The sequence below is a fragment of the Morone saxatilis genome, unplaced genomic scaffold (genome assembly GCF_004916995.1).
Source record: "Morone saxatilis isolate NCDOM2014 unplaced genomic scaffold, NCSU_SB_2.0 Contig15, whole genome shotgun sequence".
NCBI classification, from domain to species: Eukaryota; Metazoa; Chordata; class Actinopteri; family Moronidae; genus Morone; species Morone saxatilis.
In genome coordinates this window covers 20288378-20305839 of record NW_023339707.1, presented here as the reverse complement: position 1 = coordinate 20305839, position 17462 = coordinate 20288378, and the positions used below count along the sequence as shown (strand labels likewise).

General features: G+C 43.7%; 1 protein-coding gene across 1 annotated transcript in view; it reads right to left on the bottom strand.

Annotated features, from left to right (window-relative positions):
- camta1a (calmodulin binding transcription activator 1a) overlaps positions 1 to 17462 on the bottom strand; it is a 271771-nt gene that overhangs the window by 117517 nt on the left and 136792 nt on the right. The window lies entirely within an intron of this gene.

Here is a 17462-nt window from a genome sequence, read left to right as displayed (position 1 = left end):
GTTTTTCAGCATTGGTATGCACAGTTTGACAATGAACAAAGCACCCTTCAGCATACATTTCTCCCAATAAGAAGTGTGTGTGCTCCGTGCAGCTGAAGTGACACGGCGCACGGAGTAAATTACATGAAGGCCAGTGTGTAAGGCAAGCAGCATGGTGGTACGGGGTGGGGGGTGGGTTCCTTCCTTATCTCTCATTCATCCAACTTAAATGAGTTGTGGTGTTGGAAGTCCCTAGGGGTAAGAAAAAGATCCTCCCTCACACTCCATTCATAATTCATTCTCCCTCCACCAGACCACAGCCTGTAGGCTCATAATGATATAATGTAACTATTTGATGATAATCTGCCTTTCCACTTCGATTTGTAATAGAGGCATTTGGCGCTCAGTGTTAAACATTAACAGAAAGTGTAGCATAAAACATTTATGACTTACTCAACAATTAGTGAGCAGTTCAACATAGCTTTGTGTGTGTATTTGTGTGTATTTGTGTGTATTGTGGAGGCTATGTATCGGCAGTTAGAATCCATACATGGCACACTGCGCATCAGTTTCTCGCACACTTTTGCATTCCTCAAACACACACATACACGACACACAGCTGGTATGATTTGGAGCTCTCCCAAATGAGAAAAGGTTTGCCTCAGTGTTTGGTGCCTCACAGTGAATGAGTGGGAAAGCCGCCTGCCCAAGCTGCTGAGGAGGCAGCGTAACTGTTGAGGGGGGCTTAACCATCCAGTCAGCTGGTGAGCCTTGTTAGTCTAGTGCTCCCTGCTCACTTGCATAGACACAACACACACCAGACACAAACATAAAACTAGAAAAACTCTCATCAAAGAAAAGAAAAAAAGCTGGGTTTATTTGTGTCGTCTGTAACAGTATTCAAAATAAGAACACCCAACAGTTGTTTTGCGTTGTTTTGTTGTTAATTGTAAAAAAATATTTTCTCAAGGTTTATTTATAATGCTGCATGCATCATTTTGCAGGGCTGCCTTTGGGGGCCAGGGCGCGTGTTTATCTTCGTATCACTCATCAATCATTTTCCAGGCTGGATCTCAGGGGCCAGTGGAGAGGGAGGAGAAAGGGGAAGGTGGGGTCCCTGCAGGCCCCTGACAGCACCTTCTAATAAGAGACGCCACTCACACACTGACGTGTTCACTCCTTGCTGATCTCCCTTCTTCCCTTTCCTCCTCCCTTTCTCTCTCTACAGCCCTCTCTTCTTTCCGTCAGTCAACTCAAGCTGTGCACTAGGGAATGTCTTTGTCTCCTCCCTTGCTCCAGCTCCTCTCCTGCTTTCTCTCTCCCTCTTGTTTCATCTGTCTCAGAATCCCTCACCTCCACTCTCCCACACCTCCCTCTCGCCTGCTGTCTTCTCCTCGCTCACTACCCTCTCTTGTTTAGTACTCAGCATACTTTGCAGAAAACAACTATTAAACAGACATTTTTATTGGTCAGTTGGAAAAGTGGAACTGCTCAATGACTGTACGGGATACAAGAAGTATAAATTGTGTTCTAGTTTACAGCATCCGTAATGTCACCTATCGTGGAGGCGTGATCATAAATGGCACTCATGAACTAAGAACTTTGCAGATTGCTGCAATTTCAACATGTACTTCCACTTCCACGGATTTGCATCCCAAATGTCACTTGAAGGACACTCATTTGACATGCCTACATCAGCACTTGGTATCAAACACCAGAATGGCCCCTTTCTAACAGTGTGATCCTATTATTTGTTTCAATATCATTCTGAGTTTTGTCCTTCAAATGATACAAGGAGTGTGTGCTTCTTAAAATGTAGCTCTGCTTGAGACAAAAAGATGGGTGCAGATGAGATAAGGCAGAAAATCAAATGACACAGGGCTATCTGATCTCCTCCAGAGCACTGGAAATTGGGGTGAGGCTTTGGTGTCAGAGGCTCCACGCCGTATTTATCGGCTCTGCGCGAAAACGTATTCGCTCAGCTATTTTTGAGGGACTGTTAGGTAGATGCTATTTTCAATTCAAGGCACTTTGGACCCAGAGGAGAAAGCCTAGGCACCCACACTGGAGTAGGTCTGAGGCAGAGGCCAGTCTAAAATGCATGCTTTGGAAACCTAATGTGTCTCCTCTCCCTCCTGCTGTCTCCCTCTCTCCCACCCACTCATCTCCTACCACTGTATACTTAGGCGCTTCAATTAATCTTATCAGAATTATACATATTTATACATGAGGGGAAAAAGCTAACTGCTCTGTTATCAAAGAAGCGTGACAGGAGGCCCTCTGTCTCAGATGCCTAAATGTGGCAGATTAATATGGAAATACAGGCCTCTGACAAAGTGCACACAAGCTCCACAGCCGCCTCTTTGGAGTTTGCAGCGATAATAAGCTTTACCCTCAGGGTGGTGTTAGGCCTTGTCCAGTCCTTTAGGAATCATTCATTTACCCAGGTAATGGCATTCACTCAATCAGATTTGTTCATTTGAAAAAGTCGGGGGAGGGTGGGGGGTTTATGAGGTTGGTGACGTGTTCAGCATGGGTAACAAAGGCAAAGCAGGGCAGCCCTGGCCTGTAGACAGGCAAAACACCCTCTCAGGCTCAGTTTCACTGTCTAAAGACCTATAGGCACTAACAGAGGAAAGGAGGAATAAGCTAAAACAGACAGACAGAGAGAGACAAATCTGCCCGAGTGTGAGAGATTCTCCTGTTCCAACAGGGATCAGTGGAGAATCCACAGCTCTGGTGAATCATCCAAAAACCCAAAATGTAAAAACAAAGTGATGAAACTATGAAATGTTCTGGCTTGAATAAACATTATATTTATGCAGAACACAGACAAGCTTATTGTGTAAGTACATACACATTTTTTAGCAACTATTAGCTGTTCATAGAATACCAAAACTAAACAAAAAAATATATTACTTATAATACATGAAATAAGCTATTACTGTATTACCAGGCTCAAAACCACTCAACTGTATCAAGTGTGCTCAAGTGTAAGACAAGCATACTGAATTTTAATTATTGGTATCCCAGCTTATAATAGTAAGAATTATGTGCGTCTGGATGTATACTTGTCATATGTGTTAGACAGAATGAAATATTCCTTTTTCTTGGTAAACCAGCGTAGCAGTAGCTGAGCTCTAGCCTCCCTCCCCCTCCTCACTCTACTCTATTCCCCATGATGCCCTGGGTTTGATTAATATCATACATGCTGTTTTTCTCCCCAGCAAGCTCAACTGGCAGTGCAGCCAGGAGGAGAGTAGAGTAGAGTAGAGTAGAGTATAGTAGAGTAAAGGAGAGGAGAAAAGAGGAGAGGTAAGGAGAGAAGAGGAGAGGAGAAGTGGAGAGAAGAGGAGAGGAGAAGAGAGGAGAGGAGAGGAGAGGAGAGGAGAGGAGAGGAAAGGAGAGCTGGGCCAGAGAGGCTTTGAAGATCGGAGGGTGAGCTGGTTGGGGCCTGAAGTAGCTCAGGAGGGAGGCGACACCTGCTGTTCTCAATTACCCATCAGAGCCTTCAGCCATCACAGCCTTTACCCCACTGTGTCAACAACGACACTCACACCTACTACTCATCCATCTACACATCTACACACACACAAACACACACCTACATTTGGTGTCACACACCAACCCTATTAAGTATAAATATGAGGCACAAATATGCCCTGAGCACTCACACACATGCAACACACATATGTACAGATACATACCAAGTTTCTGGTAACCTTGTTGCACCATCTAGGGATAACATTAATAGCAAGAAGACTGACAGATTGTCAATAAAACACTGATGCTGGTCATTACTGGTTCTGTCAATCACAGGTAAAACATAGGTCACATGTGTTGAAGCACACACATGTGGAACTGTCGACACTGAGCAGAGGCATTTCCACATATAATGTAATTATACTTCCAGCAACGGCGCTCTATTAGATGGCACATCATCTCTGAGCTGGTGTGAGCAGAAAGGTGCTGGTGCTGTGTTGGGAGCGCCTATCTGGACACATCACGTGCAATTGATGACTCACAGATAAGCCGCTCCCTTCAGCCCTGCCAAAGAATGCATCAGGAAGTGGTGCGTTCGCTAAAACTACTTTAAATGTAAATCTGCCACGGCCTCAGGATTGAGATTCATTGTCTGCGCTACTCTGAACCCCTCCAACTCCCCCGCTAGTGTTCGTATGTCGAGACGCCGCAGGTCGCGTATCTCTCTGACTGCCAATGAGGCCGCAGCGCCTGGTCACTGTCATACCCACAGCTCTTACTACTCTAGTCCTGAGTGGCCTCAGCCCTCAACCATGAATGCATAATTATATATGGTAATTAAGGGAGTAAGGGGCATTATCGTGGGTCAGTCAGCTGGAACAAGTTATGCAACATCTTTTAAATCATCACATCATCTTTTTACTCTCTACTCTGGACTGGTCTGGTATATGGTCACGGTCATCTTGTAAAAGTATTAAAGAGAAAGTGGTCACAGCAACTGAATTATAAAGTTAAGTTTCCCAAATATGACATCACGTATCTCCAAGGCTGTACAGATGGAGCACAATGTTTGTTTACCCAATGTGTTCATCTAAATACAACAGTAATGATGAGAGGGTAGCTGGGCCCCTGGAGTTGTAATTCAGGATAGGGAGACAGATCGTGTGCCTCCCCTCTTTCTCTCTATCTATACTGCCGCTGACTGCCACAGAACTCAGGCCCCGGCCCACTGCCCTCCAGCGCAAAACAGATGTTCCCCCCGCACTTATCTCAATGAAAAAATCACAGACAATTTACAAAGAATATAAATTACGGTTGTAGCTACACATCAATGTCTCTGTCCCTATAAGACCTTGTAAAGAGGATAAGGGTGAATTGGTGTGGGAGGGTGGATTGTTGGGAGACAACATAAGGCGGATGGAAGCAGTAGGGGAGGAGGGTAGTGTTGCTCTTATCTGGTCCACAGCAGCCCGGCAGAATGAGAGAGAGGCTGGTGACTGGCGGTGATGCTGCGCTGATAGTGCTAAGCCGGTTTCATGCACATTTCAGGGAGGCTGCCATCACTTCTCAGACTTAAAGCTCTCAGCTCCTGCCACTGGATGAGGTCGGGACGTTATTTACAAATAGCCATGTTATACACTGGTTACACTGCTCCATTCTCTGTGTTAACTCATACAAACATAGCAGTGAGGGCTAATGTGCAGCTTTGATGTACAGCTTAGGTGACACGGAATTTGAATTTCAGCGCTTGTAAGGTTTTGGCTGTGAAGACATTTCTTATTCACTTGAAATGCATACTGTCGCGTATGCGTGCGTGTGTGTGTGAGAGCGCATATAATATGTTTAACTGGGTTGAAATGTTGATGACTTTCAACTGCTTGCTCAAAAGCCATCCACATCATATTTGTGGTGAATGCTATTTTCAGCCTTTAGTCAGTATGCATATGCTTACTTGGAAATAGCGACTACAGAGACGATGATTCATACCTCACATCCTCTCCGCTAATCTTCAGAAATCATCCGTGGTGTGTCTCAGTACATTGTAAATAAAGGTGCCATCAGAATGAAGCTTCTCTATAGCCCGGCTCCTGCTGACAACTACATGCTGTGTACATTGTGCATGTTTAGACTTAAGTCCTGTAGCACTGCCTTATTATGACAATTTGTAAATGTGAGGATGGTTTTGTACTTTCAATAATGCATGGGCAGCAGGGAATTGCACAAGCCTTATTTTATGTCATGGGGTAGTGTTGCTGTTTTAGTAGCTTACGTTCTGCCATGGTAAGAAAATACTAATGCAATTAAATCTAAGTTGAACCAGACTGCAGCAAGAAAAGGTCAGGTTTTCATTATTAGTAACAACAACATTGTTTTCTATTAAAACGAGAAGTAGGAGAATTCAGCCACCAAGTTAACGATGTGGTCATGTACTTTCGAGAGCCTAAATCAGTGGAGGATCAAATGTTTTTATTTCTCTTTAATGCTAAATCCAACAAGTACCCTGAACTTGTTTCATTGACAGTATTTAAGATAAAAGTGTAAATTCAGTTACTGACTAAGTGATTGGTCAAAAGCCAGTATGAAAATAAAAAGCAAGGCGGGTCAGAAGAAGAAAACAGTTTAGCAAAATATATAAAGCTGGAGAACAAACTCTAAAACTTTTATATGCATTCAGTATGGAACACCCACTACATGTATCGTAATGTAAAGATATTACACTAAAATTCTTTAAAAATGGGGCACAATCCTAGATGATATGGGTATATGGGTAGGAGGACCTTGAAGTCCACCTGATGTGAGGGCAGTTGTCTGTCTCTCCAGAGACCAGAACAGAGACAGGATGAGGCAAGGACAGGCTGTCCTCCCCATCATGCCTCATGCCAGACCAAGCTTATGGATCACCTGGACATGGCCCTCCTTGTCTCTCCTTCAGTGCCACCACAGTGCCACTGACCTTCCCCTATTGATCCCCCAGTGACGGAGCACAGCTAAGGCCAGCTATTGAACCACTTATGATTAATTCACAAATCCTGCCTTGTCCACAAAAAAGGTGAAAGAACAAAGCACAAGCAGTAGGAACAAGTGAAAAGAGAGCCAGATAAAGAGCCAGTGAGGTCAAAAAACTCTACTTTTTTAAAGTGAGACAGAACTACAAAGTTCGAAGTGCTGCTTTACAAGCTGACCAAGCTATAAAGCACATCTCAGAGTCCCTTCTGTCACAAAAACCATCAGCACAGTGATGGAGAGGAGCGGGGTCAGGTAGAAAAGAGGGAGTGAGAAAAAAAGGAGAAGGAAAAGGGAGCGAGACAGACAGGAAAACAAAAAGAAAGAATATAAGCTATTCTTCCTCTGCCTTCCCCTATTCCTTGGTCCTATTTTAGTCATGAGGATAGACCAGTGGGGGTGAGAGTTTGAAATTGAGCTGTAACTCTATCTGTGTGCTGGAGCGAATCAGAAAGTCTATCCCACCTTTCACCTGGGAATCACAGCTCTCTCTGTGCCCTGTCTGGTCACCATACCAACCACAGCCAGGCATCATGGGATTAATTGGAGCCCAGGGCTCAGCAGCAGCTCATGCACAGATAGAGAGTGAGGGGAGAAGGACGGACGTCAGCCATGGTCAAGTGATGGTGGCCATGCAGATCAAATCGAGTTTTAGGCATTGCGCAGCTGATATGGTCTTGTGGTAGCACTAAACATATTGGAGTCAAAGCCACCTCCGCAGTAATGCTCGAATTGGATTCCAGGATGAAGTTCACGGTATAGCCGTTCGTTTTCTTCTCTGATCCCTGTGTGTGGTGTGGGGATTTTACACAAACAGTGACACACTGTGATTCGCCTCCGTAAACACAACCTGTGCCAGAATGTTGAGTATACAGAGCTTCAACAGAGGGGAGCCTACTGTGTCGTGTATGGTCTTGATATGAGATAAAAGGGAAAATGACAGCTGTAGATGAGCAAATACAAAGTCATGTTTCCTATCAAATTCAGTGGTCAAACAAAAAACTCAAGTAAATTTCCAGTTTGATTTCTATTTTAAGATGCCCTTTTAACATTGCCAGGGACTATTGTTGATTAATGACCGTTGTCCACAAAAAAGAAACAACATAAAGATAATCTAAAGCTATTGCTTGAAAAAAGTAATTTTTAAAAGGCTGAAATGAGAATGTTATGCCAGTTTGACAGCACTTCTTTTCCACAACACCTTAATCAAATGATAACACATGCTGGTTACTCCGGTTTAGTTGTTGGGAATTAAAAGTAATGTTTACTGGTAATATTTTCATAAATGCAGTGGATTGTCTGCAATCAGTTAATTTATTGACCATCAAACTGAGCTTTGACTAGCCTTTGCACTGCTGCAACGGAGCAGTGTGTGGGACAATCAGTATGATCCAGCTTTCGACAAAACAGATTAAAGCTGCTCAGCTAGCCAAAAGATCAGATTGTGGTTGTATTGGGAAGCTTTCAGCTGTGAATGTGTGCAACTGTGTCAGTGTGGAGCAGGGCATTCATATAAAAGAGACTTCAGGCTCACTGAATCTACGTTTCCCTGGTTAAACAAAGAAAGGGGAAAAAAATAAACAAAAGAAGAACATGAGGCTAGCCCTGTTTGCTTGTTGACAATTAAAAGTAGACCATGCTGTTTCTGTAGACGCTCTGGAGACAGTTAATATGCTAACCACTGACCATAAAACAGTTCTGTAAGCAGATCTGTTGCACATACTTTAGCGATGGATGGAGGGATGCCCATCCAGCCATGGCCTAATACACAGACAATCCTCATGGAACCGCATGAGTATGGTGGATTTAGTTTTTTTTGTTTACTGTTGTTATCATACTGTAGACTGTTTACAATTTTTTTAAAAGAGTACGTTTTTTAGGGTCATCACGCATACTATTCCACCAGCCACATTCTAAAATCGTATTATTTCTGACATGTTTTGTTGCTCTTATTCTGAGTTTGAATAATCTGTCCAATAGCACAATGGAGGCAAACAGGAGAAAAAAAAATGTATGAAGAGATTGACTAAAAGGTGCGATGAGACTGAGAGGGTATGGGTAGTATATGATATAATGGGTGAGAGTGTTAGTCAAGTGGTCCCACAGGCCCTGACGCTCTCTCACACTCACTTTCTCTGGGTATGTTTGTATATGATGACCCTTGACCTTGGCCCGTGGCACATGTCTGAGATCACTCCGCTCCATCTCTGATGCATCAGCTGGGGCCAGGACCTCACACACACACAAACACACTCAGTGTGACTGAGCGGAGCATAGGATAAGTCAACCCTGCTTCTCCTGGTCATACACACCAACACTGATAGGCTTTACCCAGACAATGAAGATGATAGACTGTGTGTGCCCCGCTATGTTTATCTACCACAGTCCAGCTACAGACTCCCACAGCCATCTACATGTGCATGTACACACACATTTGAATACACTCATAAAGTAGTCAGCAAGGCACACCTCTAATCATGGCCACCTCTGCCTTTTCATTTTCCAAGTTCAGTGGCCCATTGAGCTCCCACACACTAAATCACATCAACACTCTCTCCTCCATAAATGATCCACACACAAACATTCTCTCTTTCCTTTCTTCCTTTCCGCCTTTTGTTTCTTGAAAACATATTCAGACACACACACACACACAGCGCACACACACAAAATATACAGACAGAGACACACTCCTCAAGCATGGCTGGTATGATAGTAGGTATAGTGTAATAAATCCCACACAGCTTGGGGTGGACTAAACACAGATGCAATGAGCATCTAGCTATGCCTTCCAGAGACGGAAGAGGTGTAACACTCCTATTCCAAATCCATAAAATGTTTATGCTCAGTCTGGCACAGAGCATGACTTTTACACACTTCCTGCAGCAGCATTTCCAAACTAAAGCAGCACGCAGGCCTGCCACACCGGCCTAGCTGATTGACTATTTCCCCCATATTTGACACACCAGTGAGTCTGCTCATCAGTCACCTCAGCAAGTAGGCTGTGAGAACTGGGGAGGTGGGGTCGGGGGGAGTCAAGGCAACAGCCACAGCATGGCAAAGAGTTTGCTTCTGGCTCTGTGCCGCATATAGGAGTGTCTGGCAAAGGGAGACAGAAATCTATGCTTCATTCATCAATGTGATCAATGTGGTACGTACAGTTAGTAGTATACACAACTTTTCAACTGATCAATTGCTCATATTTCTTTCAAATTTCATATTCCACAGGGGTTTCTTTGATCAAATGATGAGTAGGGAAAGGGTAAAGAATTTTCTACAAAAGTAAAACATGGCACATATCTCTATTTCTGATCCAAATCTGAGTCTGTGCTGCTTTGTGTTAGCATGTGACAGGCTGTGATATAGCTACAGGACAGGACAGTGTATCTATGGACATTATTGAATGTTTCTCCTCTGTGAATTTACTATGTATTTCTCAGGAAACTGGGTCAGCCCTGATAAAACACAGGGTTGAAAGAGACAGTGGAATTTATATATTTAGAGGACCCCCCCATATCCTCGCCCACACACATAAGCACAAACATGGTCTGCTGCTCCGGCTGGAGCCCCACTGTCCTGCTTGGCAAAATTCTTGGAGGGCAATGAGACACTGCTCTGGCCAGCATTGGCATTGTGATGAACTACTTCTGGAAGCAATCATGCGAATTTACATCATCCCTTGACATTTAGCCTCACACTCCACACACTATCAGCGTGGGGTGTCTTGTCTGTGTTGGTTTTTGAGTGTGCCTCTATGCATGTGTGTGTGCATGTGGAATTAAATATCTTTCCCTGACATTTAGCCTTGCTGTCCACATGGTGCTCTGCAGGAAAAGGCAACATGGGAATGCCAATCTTGAATCCTGCAAGATATTATTTTTTGTGTGTGTTTTTGTGTGTGTGTTTATCTATGTGTGTCTGTTTTTGTGCAACCGTGTCAGAATTGGAATACACAGTTATTAAGGGGGGAGGCCTGCCACTCATGTGTCTCCAGAGGGTGAGGAGACCAGACACCATATAGGAGGGAAGGAGAAGGGAAAAGGCAGACTGAGGAGAGAGAAGCACAACTAATGAAGGAGAGGAAGGGAGTGGTGAAAGTGTCAAGGCGCTCATTGTATGGCTGGGCAGGAGCAGTAAAGACAAGCTAGTGGCCTCTGCAACTTTAAGATTGCCATTAAACTCTCGCCTTACTCGTGTTTATGGTTGGCTTTGTGTGTCAGAGGAGAAGGGGATCGTAAAGCGGGGCTTTGTCTGTCTGCCATCGATTTATTTCCTTCGTTAGGGTGATGACACTGCCTGCTTATGATGTCCTAGCACAGACTGTAATTACAGAGCACTTCTGTCTTTATTGATGTCACTTTGTTAGTTTAATTACGCTATATTGGGTTTTAGAGTCGCAGCAAGAGCAAAGCTATGATGTAGGGCAAAAATCATCAATGGAACATCCTCTTTTGAAGATGTTGGGGGCAGAGAGTTGGGAGATAATTATTTCATAGACAGACATCTAAAATAGACCCTGTGCATCTCTACATCTACAAAGGCAAGAGAAGGTAATCTGAAATTTAATGACTATTCCGTCTGTGTTATGACCAAAGTCAGAGGGAGGAGGTTGTGAATGTGATGAGGGCCTTAATGGAAATGAAACACCTGGGTTCAACCTTGAGAGCGACTGTTTACGCGCCGAGTCCCCAGGTGCTGGGGTTGACTGAGAGTCGCACAGTATGAGAACCACTGGTGTGTGCGTGTGTCTCTGTGTGAGCACAAGTGTGTGCATACAGTGTATATATGATGGGATGGGACCCAGGGGGAAGCAGTGCCATGTGAAGGTGACCCTTGAGGGGAAGAGGAGGAGGGAGAGGCCACCTGCTTGCTGGCGGTGGCGAAATGAGGGTGACAGCCATCCACCTGTCTGAGAACACTCTCATTCCAGACCCCATCTGCCCACCCCCTTTGGGATATCTCCTCCCCAGGGGACCCTGTGACCCTCGCTGTCGTCCAGTTGACCAGACCTCCTGTCCACTGTCCCTAATGCCAGCTAAAACTGCCACTGCTCACCCCCGACCAGAGGCCATTCTGGGGCACTGTAATACAGTACAATACATTGGGGGCTCTGCAGACGTTGGCAGTTTTACTCTGTTTCTCCTTTTCTTGTTTTAAAGTGATACAGGCCCCCAGGCCTTATGTGTCAGACTGTGCTATAAGTCTCCTGGCTTGGCTAAGTCATCACAGGTAGCCAACAGGGAAGACCCTTTATTTGCTCCCTTTTTCCTCCTCTCCGATGTTCTCCAAACTGAAAACTCATCATGGTGTTCTGTAGCACAGATAATCGCTGGCCAACAACAAAGCAATTTGGCAACTCAAACAATGGTCACATATAGTGCACTGTCTATTTGTCACTTTTCCCTCTCTCTCTCTCTCTCTCTCTCCCTCTGTGCATGTGGCTGCCTGTGTTTCTTGCTATTGTAGAATGGAACACACACAGAATTACATTCTCTCAGCAACCAATCCACCCTGTGGATAGATATCTTTATTCAGGGTTGTCTGTCTGACTGCAGTCAAGCCCATCCCTGTCTCCAATGGCTGTAGACCTGTGGCTTGGACCTAGGGCTTTGTTTTCTCTTTCTCTATGGGTTTCACCCACATAACTGAGTGGGGTCTGTGTGGAAAAGACCCACCAGACTTCTGACATGTCGTCTCATCTCCAACAGTCCTCCAGGGCTGACAGGCCGGCTGTACTCTACCTCTCTGGAGAGGAAATTTTGCTCTGCTACAGAAGAGTGGCAAAATAAAGAGATTGAGACAGAAGGTATGATGGAGAGATGGACAGAAATAAGGGAATTTTAGAGATGGAAGGAAAGGAGCAGACACAGAGGACGCATAAGATAAACAGAAACATTAGGTCTTTTCCTTTGCAGAAAGTGCTTGCAAGAAAAATACTGACTTGCCAGAAAATAGTGTGCCCACAGTAAGGCAAATCTAATTTTGGGAATAATGCAAAGGTTTGTAATTAAGGCAAGTTGGGGCTTGGAGCAGCATCAAGAGCTGGATTTCTCTCCTCTCAGGCTATCAGAGCTCTGTGCATGTTCTGCATGATTGCCTGTTGATTTGCAGCATATTGGTGTTACCCTGGCTCCCTCCCTGGAAAAAGACACAATGATATCTCTACCTATTCATGGCAGACATCACAAGGAGAATCTGAATAACTGCTCTGTTGCTCCTCTATGTGGGTGGGGGTCATTTCTCGCAAAGCTTTTCTCAGTTGTAAAAAGTTGAGAAAAACATGAGAGGGCCTCCAAAGATATAGCCAAGATGCTAAGATGAGCCAAAAGCACAGGTGGTGGTAAGACATTGAAAAGGGGGCATCAAATAATTTGAAAACAAAATTATGGTTAAAAAAAACAGAGGCTGAAGTGAGGTAAGATGCAACATAAGTGAAAAGAGGGCTGCTTGTACTTTTTGTTTTATTAAAGTAAAACAAAAAGTCAGAATTGGTCAAATAAATGTTGTTGTGTAAAATGTTGTTGGGTGCAGTCCAACATGTGGCCTATCATTGGATCTGGGGAGCTGGCAATTAGGCGAGGTACCAGAGTTGTAGTAGTGAACAAGGTGCTTGAGAGGGTGTAAGAAGTAGCAGAAAGCAGAAAAAAATAGAGACCAGCCACTGCTCTAGGCTGCGCTTTGATGCCGTAAGAGTTAATGCATCAATGGCTTGTGGCCATTAGCGTGCTTCTGGCCATTAAACATGCCAAAAGGCAGACCTCATTATTGATAGATACATACACTTACATTCTCACACATGCACAAGCATGTACTTGCATACACAAAAAAAATTACATATGCACATAGTACAAAGGGGGCCTACAAGAGGCCTACTGTGTGTTACAGTAACCTTACTCATGTGAGGCAACTCAAAACCCACACCAATTAGACCAAAACACATTTCTGGCAATTCCTATGACTACCATTGTTATCCAGCCTCCTCTACTCTGTGAAACACCAGTAGGGAAAATGGCATAGTCTTTGTCATCCTAGCTGTCATCACATACAAAATAGTCCTTTATATCACATGTCACAAATCACATATCACAAATGATTGTTGCTTTAGACAAGAATGAGCACTCTAACCAAATTCTAGCTCCATTAGAAAAACTGAAGCAGCAGCACACTGGGAATCTGCAACAGATGCCAGTATTGTGTTGAGTTTTTCTTGCAGCTCAATCCATCTATTACCATACATCTGCAGATCTACACCCATGATTAAAAAAGATAAACAAACTACTCATAAATCTTTGCTTATTACAAAAAGCTAAACTGTCTCCAACAACAATAGCATTAGTGCGCGCTTTGGCCAAAGGCAAGAGACAGTAATAGATAGTAATAGGGTTTACTGCAGGAAAGCAGGGGGCGCAGACAGGGAAAAGCACAGTGATAGACAGAAAAGGGGAGAATGTGTAAATAAAGAGCAGTGGGAGAAAAATGGTTAGGGGAGAGAAAAGTCTGAAAAAGAGAAAAGGAAGGTAAGAGGTGGTGAGACGGTGAAAGGAGGAGGGTGACGAGGAGGAGTGGGAAGGTTGGTCTCATTACTATTAGACCTTCTCTCTCCCTGCAGGCTCAGGTGACCCCAACTCTCTAGCCCTCTGCCTTGCACACCACTAATCATTTGGTTTTAATCACCGGGATATTCTCCCCCTTTGCCCCTCCCCCACCTCTCCTCCCCTCTCTTCATGCCCTACTGTGCGCCCTAGCCTTTGCCAAGGTCCAGCTAATTTTATTCTAATTGGCCATAGCCCGGGCTGGGACCGATCTGCCTCATTGTCCTCATCCATCCGTCCATCCTGCCTCTGTTCCACTCTCTGTCGTTTCTGTTCCTCCTCTGTCTTTCTCCCTCTCGCTCGCTGCCTTCACAACTTCACGCCTGTGCTTGTTTCTTCATCTCCTCACTGCCTCCTCTCCCCGCCTCATCTCTCTTTCACCTCTAATTCTTCTTTTTACCAATATGCTGCCATTGCGGCTCCCTCCCTTTGTCTGTCGTTCATGGCGTTCACTGACATCACAGTTGTGCGAGCGCCTTCCAATTTCTGTTCTTCCTCTCCTGTTGACCTTACATTCCACCAGACAAAACAAATAGCCTTGATGTTGTCTGGCAACAAAAAGCTTTGTGTGACTGCCTTGATCCGAGCACAATGGCATGAAAGAGAAATGTGAAGCTGTTCAATTAGGTAAACCTGATGGCTGAAGTCTGACGTTCTCCTTTTTATGTAGGAGTGAGAAAACACAGACTGTGCGTCAAATGACACTGAAAAAAATGAGTGTGCTATATGAAGAACAAAGGGTGATAAGATGCCCACTGGCCAAAAAGCACACAGAATCAGAATGAAACAGACAGTCCAGGGAGCTAGCTGTCTTCCTCATAGGCTTGTGTGTGAGCACAGTAGACATTGTTAAACTACAGAAAAGAAAACATGACTTCTCTGAAATTTTATGTGTGGTATTTTACAGATGCTGTAAGTTTATTTCACGTGTTTGCTCTTTAGAAGAACCACGGGAGACATGACTGTAAATGAAAAAGCAGAGAGGGCACAGATTGTTGTGCATGAATGTCTGGGGGTTTATTTTGGCCATGTGAATTTAGCTTTTCTCATCAAAAGTCTTGTCATTTGTGTTAAAGTAAAATCATCTGGAGTCATGAATTTAAAATATTCTAAAAAGGAAGTCTTCACATTAAGTATCCACACATGAAATATGTATAGCTGCTAGCTAATTGGCCTGTTGACGTAGCTCAGAACATTGAAGCCAAATCTCACAATACTGGTCATCATGGGTAACTTTACTTGTCGCTGCAAGCAAAAAAGAAAGTAGGAAGATGGAAATCCTGCATTACAATCACACGCTACAAATCCTCTACTTTTCTTTTCTCCTCCGGATCAACAGCTCCAATAAATTTTCATTACACCTGTGTGAAGCGCTTCAAATAGAGCCACAGAAGCAGAAACTAATTACTTTCTAATTTATTGACTAATGGCCACAGCCCTGGGAGACAGCTGCAATTGTTCTAACAGTCCTGCTGCTCCGACTGCACTCAGGTCCACTTTAGATTCATAACCAAAATAATTTATCATTACAAGCACATTAAATTGAACCGTATAGACCATAACAGTGGTAATTTATATCATTTTGTTGTTAGGGATGCTTTTCCCTCCCCTGTTTTGAAAGCATGCAATCTTTGTGATGGGATTCGTCTCCAGCCAGTCGTTGTATGTAGCAGGTTCACTTTGTTCTTCAAAGAACTCTTTGTTTTGTGCCTCATTCACCATTTGTTGGAGCTTAAAGTAAAAAGGAGACAGAGAAGAATGTGTGCCCATAAAAAAGCTTGAGAGGACGTTTCTGTGTTACACATAACAAACATGACGACCAAGTCAGAAGACTACTGTCATTGCCTGCATTACAATAGTCATTGGGCATGATCAAAACATCAACATGAAAAGCAGAGAAGCTGGCACTGTGCTGACTTGAAGTCAACTTTCTGTTTTCATTTAGGTTCCAGCGTGCCTTCATCATCCAGGTAAACTCTATGCTGATGATATTAATTTTCAGTAATTGCCTTTATCTCCTAATGCATCTCTTTGTTGATGGGAGCAATGCCTTCCAGGATGTCAACGTCCCTATCAACAAGACACATATGGTCACCTAGCGGTTTGAACAGCGTGATAACAACATTAGCCATGTGTCAAGGCTTTCTTAATCACTACCGAGGATGCCATTTTACGTTGATGGGATATTCTGAAGCAAAGTATGAGATGGCATTTTCCACTGCTGTCATTAGGATGGAAGACCCATATGATCATGCAAATTCATTATGTAAGCAGGGATTAGCGTTGACCTTGCCCTCTATGAGGTGAGTGGTCTGACACAATGCCAGAAAAAGCCTGTACCCCATGTCTACAGAGCCAGTATGTAGCCAGTAAATAGATTAGAATTGAATAAAATGTGTATTTAAATACTGGCAAAACTGCATTCTCCATATACATTTGCCTTTGAAGTCAGTGGAGTTTAAACAAAAATAAATTATGTATTACTTAGCCATCACAACACACCCAGACAACATAATTTCAGGTTCTTCATGCTGGTGTTTCTGTATTTGTTTTTATTTTTGTACCTTTTATGAAAAAGAAACAATATCCTCCAGGTTTAGGAGTTTAGCCAGATTTCAGCAAAAAGACCATTGGATCTATGGGAGGAATTCCAACCTCCCACGGCGGCAACAACCGATCCAACTATGTTGATAGTACCAACATTGTATTGTGTTGTGTTACTAGAAGCTTAGTTGACGGTGGTACGGCCCTGAGGGAGGGTCTGAACAGTAGCAGTCTGTCTCTGTGGGAGGCAACCTCCATTCACACGTCCCTTTGCACGGACATGCCAACTGCTCAAATTTAAACTTCTACCAGTTTTTCAATCTTTAAAAGCCACACACAGAAAAATTGTGCAAATTATAAAATTCAACTGTAGTTTGCCATCTGTAACAACAATGATGTAGGTGACCTTTTGCCTGCAGTTTCACTTGCAGTTTCGTATGCCTTTTTTTACAACCTGATAGTTGACTTGAAAGTTTACGAAATAGGTCTTAACACGATATGGCCTTGCTATAAATCTTCATTCATGGCTTCTGTAAAAAGTGCAACACATAGAGGCAGCTCACACGCTTAAGTATCCATAGCAACAATATTAGCGACTCACCAATGAGACTAATAAATGCAAGATCCAAAGTTCGTACCTCAAAGGGATGTGGATACCTATTTCTATTTTTATTTGATTACCAGTCACACCCACAAACATACACACGCATAAATTGAAAAACAGAATTGGCACACAAATGCCTCTCTCCCCCCTCCCTTTCTCATACTCTCTCTCTCTGTGTCCTCCTCTCAGACATTCAAGCTTTCACAGGCTGATCAATAGAATCCAGCAGGCCACAAATACAGAGAAGAGGGTGTGTGGAA